Source organism: Helianthus annuus, chromosome 15, assembly GCF_002127325.2.
Source record: "Helianthus annuus cultivar XRQ/B chromosome 15, HanXRQr2.0-SUNRISE, whole genome shotgun sequence".
NCBI lineage: Eukaryota > Viridiplantae > Streptophyta > Magnoliopsida > Asterales > Asteraceae > Helianthus > Helianthus annuus.
Genome location: NC_035447.2, coordinates 10,870,484 through 10,878,148, shown reverse-complemented (window position 1 = coordinate 10,878,148; position 7,665 = coordinate 10,870,484).

The following is a 7,665-nucleotide window of genomic DNA, read 5'->3' as shown; positions in this document are numbered from 1 at the left end:
CGAATTTCATGACTTTTCGGGTGAGCGCAAAGTTAACCAAGGACTTTACCATGTTGGTAAAAGTCCCAAGGTCCTTAAAAATCAGGTTTGAGGGTCTAAGGGTCAAAATAAATGGCCAAAACCTCGTATACGAAGACCAAGGACCAAAACTTTAATATTAAAGAGATTTGAGGATCAGATGGGGCTAGGTGTCACACCTAGGACCCTAGGCGTGACGCGAGGCCTGCCCAGGTGCAGAATTTCGCGAACTGTAACCATTTGGTCCGATTTTTGAGTGCTTGACAGCTTTCTCCACCTCTAAAACTCACCAATGAATGAGCATGCATGTTGGGACACTTGTAGCACTCTCCAAACTCCTGATTTCCCTTATAACCTGATTAATTCTTCACATTTTGAGGGTCTTGAGTAGTAAACAAGAACACAAGCAACTTGCAAGAACTCACAAGGCATTTCCAGGAGCTTTCTGGACGACAAGGCAGCCTCATAGTGATTCCTAAGCTTCATTAGGACTCTTGTAAGCATTCATAACATTCTCTAATTCGTTCTAGCTTTGATTTTTAGCCAAAAGTCAATCCGTCGTATATATAGTTTGACTTTTCGATTAAACGAATTTGGCTCAGTCATTTCTCAAATTGAAAGTACCTATAAGTTGGTATTTATGTGGGAAACAAACCCTCAAAAGGGTATTCTCTGATTCCCACTCTAAGCATGCTATTTGTCGAGTCAAAGTTGTTCTTAAAAAGTCAACAGGAAGTGTTTTTGCAAATTATAGCATAAATGGTAATGTAGATGACATGCAATCAGTTTGATCATCAAAAATAACTTTATAATGAATATAAGAATATGTTTTATCATGATCAACTCGACAATCTTTAATATAAACTCGGATCGGAACCGAAAGTCTTATAAAACGACTTTTTCTTTGACTATCGATTCGGATCCGTGCATGCATGTTTGAGATCTGCATTAGAGCTTATTTTTTTGACCATTTTTCTTTAAGTTTAACTCTCTGGAATTTTTACAACTTGAGTCTATGCTTAACCGATTCATATGCATGTTTCCGATTTATGCTTAAAGTTGACTATTTTGCCCTTTTGATATAAAACGTGATTTTTGGAAAAGTGAAAGAGTAGAAATCTTTATTAATGATTTATGAACTTGCACCGAAAATTTGAGATCAGTTGGAGGTCCAGATTTTGAGTTATTGCCGATATCGTAAAACAATAGCTTTATGTTAAATAAACGGCGCATTTAGCGTATAACCTATTTAAGGCCACTTTTTGATATAAAACTTTTTACCCACTGATGTTATATAATATTTGGGATTTTTGAAGATTTTTATTTAATTTTTGGCTGATCGTATCATGGGCCGCTAAGTTGATTCGATTAATGCCGGTTTTGACCGTTTAAGCCATAAAATGAGTTTTATAAATCCTTTTGACCCCAAACCATTTTCTACTGATTTTATTTGTTAAATAGATTATTTTAAACATTCTGGAAATATAAAAATCTCAGCTTTCTTTTAAAAACCCGAAAACGGCTCTAAAATCGCCTTTTTAGCGTTTTTAACGCATAGTATGCGTTATACCCATATTAAACATATAAGGATTATACCTACTGATGTATTTAGCGTAATTTTTATAAAATAACAGTAAGTATAAGTTTTTGAACTCAGATTTCCAGTTTTGACATTTTTAGCCCTTGTGAAATTACTAAAATACCCCTACGGTGCATAGTTTGATTTTAAATGATAAGTTTTGTATATGGGTCATACCCTACTGTTATAATATGTCAAATTAAGTATATTTACTGTATAAATCAGACCCGTAACTCAGATTTCCAATTTAACTCTTTTATAATCTTTTAAATGACCAAAATGCCCTTATAAGGCATAAATTGAGTTTAAATTTATTCGGGGCATAATAGGACATAACTTGCTGATATTAAATCATATTTAAAGCATATTACCTCAGGGAACTTGCATATGACTCTTTTGGTTAACCGTAACGCCCTTTTAGCGTTCGGTTCGGTTTATGTAACTAGTTTGCATAAATTGACCGAAACGGGTCAAACGTTATCATTTTTGTCTCAAATTCCAGAATGTATATAGCATACCCATATTATACAAGTATTCAAACTTGTCGGGTCTAAATCACATTCTATCCGGTCTCCGCTTAATCGTGCGCTTGAACCGTATCGTCCTTAAAACTAACCGGTCTAAGCTAAGGCTTAAATAAAGACCCGTTAGGAATCTAATAGGTTATTATAAACCTTTGTTCCAGAATAGGAGGCCCAGTAAAAGCTACCCTCACTTACCAATTGTGATTCATACTTACTCAGGTAAATACTTTTTAACTTATTTTCCCTATACGGGCTTGGGGTACGGTATATAGTATACCGCTTGATCGAGCGTACAAATCTTGCACCCTTGGGTGTTCAATTGAATAATTTGATTGGCTCGTTTAAACAGTCTTGTTTTACTTAAAGCCTTTGGGGGGTTAATGACCGTGTCCCGGATATCCTTGGCATTATCTTACGAGATGGCCACGACCTGAGCACGGGGTGTAGGCGTACACCCGTCGTGTATAACTCTTTAATGTGGTGTGTCTATTAATCTTTAACCCGGACAAGATCCCGGGCTACTGAACGCACGAGTAACATGTAATTCGTTCACAAGTTTATATTGCATAATTATCCCAAGTTATAAAAATATTTTTATGCCATGTGCATTTAAATCAATTTTCAATCATTTCAAAATGAGTCAGTTAATTTGTATTTACCAGTGTAAACTGACGTATTTTCCCAAAAGGTTAAGTGCAGGTACTACACGTACTAGGCTGGCTGTCTCCTAGAGCGTCCACAATAGTCTCGCAAGCTCGGACGACAATAAAACTGTTGAACAATTATCTTATTTTATTTGATCCGCCTGTGGATCCGTTTCAACTATTCGTGATATTTAATATCACATTTATTTAAAGTTGAAATGAATCTATTCTGCTTCCGCTGTGCATTATTATATTGTGTTGTTTGTCTATGATGATGCCAACTACGTCACCATACCCCACACCGGGCCCACCGGTGACACGTGGAAATCGGGATGTGACAAATATCCTGCCAGTCCAAGAAAACTTCTTACTTCTGTTGGTGACTCAGGGACTTTCCATTTGGTAATAGCTTCAATCTTTGTGTGATCCACATGGATTCCTTCATGATTAACTAAGTGTCCAAGAAATTGCACTTCTTGCAACCAGAATTCACGTTTTAAGAATTTAGCATAAAGCTTTTCTTTTCTCAATAATGTCAGAAGTACATGTAAATGTTCCGCATATTCTTCCTTACTCTTAGAGTAAATTAGAATATCATCTATAAAGACGATTATGAATTTATCCAGGTATGGTTTACATATCCTGTGCATCATGTCCATAAATACGGCTGGGGCATTGGTTAAACCAAATGACATGACTGTAAATTCATAATGACCGTACCTTGTTCTGAAAGCAGTTTTAGGAATGTCCTATTTCTGTACTTTTAATTGATGATATCCTGAGCGTAAGTCGATCTTAGAAAAGAATCGGGCTCCTTGAATATATACCAACTGTAAAATTTTACGCCACCGCATAAAAAAAAAACTTGCATTAGTCAAAACTAACGCCTCGACAACTTTTTTTTACTTTTTTTTTTACAGATGTGTTTATAATGTTTTCATCTACGTTTGTGCAAAAAAAATTTGGCCCAACTCGAGCCGAATAAAAAAGTTCTCACGGTTCTCGCAACTTGTAGTGGTTTTTCATTTAAACCGAATCCTATATATATATATATATATAGGGCGGGGTTCTAGAGTGAATATTAGTGTATTTGCGAACCGAGTGAACAAATCCTGGCCATTGATCTACGCACGTGTATGGCCAGGATCTCATCATCAAATCGTAAAATATACTAGTGTATTTCAACATCAAATCCTGGTCATTGATCTACACACGTGTATGGCCAGGATTAGTTCACTCAGTTCGCAAGCTACACTAGTGTTCACTCTTGAACCTACTATATATATATATATATATATATATATATATATATAGAGAGAGAGAGAGAGAGAGAGAGAGAGAGAGAAACGGGATCAGGAGAAAACGGAAAAAAGTGTGAGAACGCATCCTGGCCGAACACGTGGCATGGGGCTTGATCAGGGTCCGAGGGGTTTTTTTTGTCTTTTTAGTATTCTTCTCTTTTCACGATTTTCGCGTTTGACATGCTTCTTTATTTTTTTTGCGTGCAAGATAATTTTGGCGTTTTGTAGATTTATTAATTATTTGGCGTTTATTGTTTTTTTCTCAGATTTATTCTCTTTGAGTTAATTCTTTTTGTGTCACATAGTTAATATTTTGGCGTTATGTCTTTTTCCATGTCATGTTTGGCATTTTGTATCTTTTTGTTAATAATTCATTACCATAGATTAAAATTTTAAAAAATTACAATAACTCGAAAATCAAAATAATCTAATAGTCTTCCGTAGGTGGGATTACATCAGAGATGTACCCATCGCTTTGTTCTTCACTTTCTTCATCATCAAATTTCATTTTTGCGTATAACGTCATTAGCTCGTTTATTCTTTGTTGCAGCCTATTCAAGAATATCACTGCATCCTTGGATTTTGGATCGTTTGAAGGTGTTAAATCACAGAGTATTTCAATGATAGATAGTAACCCTGTCTTCAACATTTCTTCAATTGGTCTTGAATATTGCACCCCGTTTTTATAAGTTACTTCAAGTAGTCCTTCTTCCTCATGCAATACCCAACTGCTAAGTTTTGGTATTTGTATATCTTCAATATCATCATCATCTTCATCATCTTCTGCTGGAAACTTTCTCTCCAGTCTTTTTATTACAGTTCTTGTTCTTTCACAATGGTTGTCTCTTGGAACCCCAAGGGCCAGGATATCCTTCTGAACATTTTCATTCATTCCCATCATGGCTTTTATTGTTCTTACCTTAACCCTTCTCCTGTCAGCGAACTTTATGATGAATCTTTTTTCTTTCCTTTCAAACCTCCATGCAATAACCTTAGCCATTTTTTAAACTTTTTGGCGTTTTGGAGAAAATGTGGCGTTTTAGTTTTTTTGGCGTGTTTGAACTTGGGTTCTGATGGTCTTCTTTTATATTGACTTTTTTCCCCGCGTATGTCAGGTAATTATGGCGTTTTGAAAAAGATAAATAAATTTAGTATAATAAATGTTAGTAATTATGTTTTCCGTCGTTTCATTTTACTGTTTTTTGCAGTTTACCGTGTTTTGTTTTCAGACTTAATTGTTTTAGTGGTGTAACACGTCAGATCTTTTGACGGCTGTAATTATGGCGTTTTGTTTTCCAATGGCAGTTAGATAACTATTGGGCTTCTTTTGTTTTATATTCTTTGCACATTGTTTCACTCTTTTTTATAATATTAGTTGTTCAAATTAATTTTATTATAGTTTGGTAGTTTATTGGGGGGCTTTTGTATGGCATTATGGCCTTTTACACGTATTTGCTAATTTTGGCGTTTTTTTATATTTTTCGTTATAGCATTAATATTATTTTGTTGTTTATTAACTGACATTACAAAACAAACAATAGACAAAGAAAATTAAAAAAAAAGTAAAAAAAAATAAAGTAGAAGCAATTTATTATTTTAAATCTTCAGTGTCATCAGTCTCTTTTTTCTTTTGAAACTACAAGAAATGTGATAAATAAATGGCGTTTTGGGTTTGGCGTTGTTTATTTTCTTTGTTCATGTGTTGAATTGTCTTTGTTGATGTTTGAGTCATAGAGCGACCCCCTGTGGGTGGATGCTATCTGCCACTGGTATAGGTCTCTTCTTATCATCCAAACCTTCTTCAGGAACAAAGATGACAGTATGACATATGGGTGTCATCAGTCCCTCTTTTTTCAATTTTGTCCATCTCATGCAACAACATCTTTCTTCACTCGCGTAAAAAATCATTAAATGAAGCTTCATGCAGAACTTTACTGAGGATCAAAGAAAAGATGTTTGCTGTCGTTGTATTTTTTAGCGTTTTACATTGAGTTGTAAATTTTTTTAGCAACCACTGTGTGTTTTTTTGTGTTTTTTTTTTTTTTGTGTGATAAACGGAAGGTGGTGAGGCGTTTATATTTATAGAATTTTTTTGACGCGTAGGTTAGGCGGGATGTTATTTTTATAACACAAAATGTAAATAACAATTATTCGGATGTAAAGTTTGGCGTTATATATAATGACGTTTCATATTTTATGGCGTTTTTGTAGCCAGGGAGCTTAAATAAAAACACAGAAAAAGTACACATTGATAAAATTGGCGTTTTGTATTTATTTGGCGTTTTATTTTCAATGGCGTTTTATGTGAGGAATATTTTTTTTTTACTTTTTTCCTTTAATGACGCGCGTCCACGTAATAAAATTGGTGTTATATATTAAAATGTCACTGCGCCAATTTAGTCCATAGATTGTTTTGATCGGACAATCTATAAACGTTCTCTCCGTTCTCATACTTTTGAGCGTTTTCTCTAAATTCTGACCATATATATATATATATATGAACGATCTATCGTGAAGGTACTTTAATGCAAGAAGAGGGATAAGAAATTTAGACAACACATTTCCTTAAATCTAAAAAGCTAAATATTTTTTTAAAAAAATGACATAATCGTAAAACACTAATATATAAATAATACTAAAGCAAAATAAGGGTTGACCATTTGACCATTATGTGGCATATCTCTTTGGCCAGAGAATTGGGAATTTTGGGCGGCATTTTCCTTCTTCTTACCTACGCTCTTCTTCAATTTGGAAACCTAATCAATTCTCTCAATCAGTTACGCTCTTCTTCAATTTGAAAATCATTCTCCAGGAAAATTGATTTCTCTTTAAATCTCAAAACCTAATCAAATTGACATTGCTGAGATGCCAGGAAATTGAGAATTGAACGGCAATACTTTTCTCCTCTTTTTCTTTCACGCTAATCGTGTTCCTTCATCATCTACGATCCTAATCTCTGTCGTTCTTATTCATAAAACAAATAGGTTAGCGATCTTTCAATTTTTTTGTGTTCTTTAGTTATTGAATCTATTTAATTTCTTATCTTATGATTGTCTTTTCAAATCGAGGGCTAAGTGGTAGGTAATTTCACTATTAATTGCAAAACAGAGGGCATCTAGGGTTTTGCAAATTGAGTAGTGATTTGGGGGTTTATTCAGAATGTCCTTCCATCTCTCTTTTGTCAACCAAAACTATCGTCACTAATCTTGATTACATGTGTTTCGTCGAAGGCTCAGTTACATGGTGGTGAGACGGTGCATATGGTGGTGGTTATGATGAAGAAGGTTGATACCGTGGAAGCATTAACGGTGATTATAGATGTGGTGGTTTTTAATCATCATATTTTGATTAATAGGATGCGGGTTGTTTAGGTTTAGCGGTTGAAATCATCAGTATGTTGAATCAAGAAGCGAACATCAACAATCATCATCATGTAAGTGAAGATTTGATTGAATCTGTATTGTTGTTGATTGTTTGCTTGAAATTATTTAATGAATGATCATTGTTTGCATGTGATGGATTTCGTCTTTATTTGCATGTGTGGATCTGTGAGATTCATTTTTCAAATATCGATGATCTGTTGATGCTTTTGGTTACTG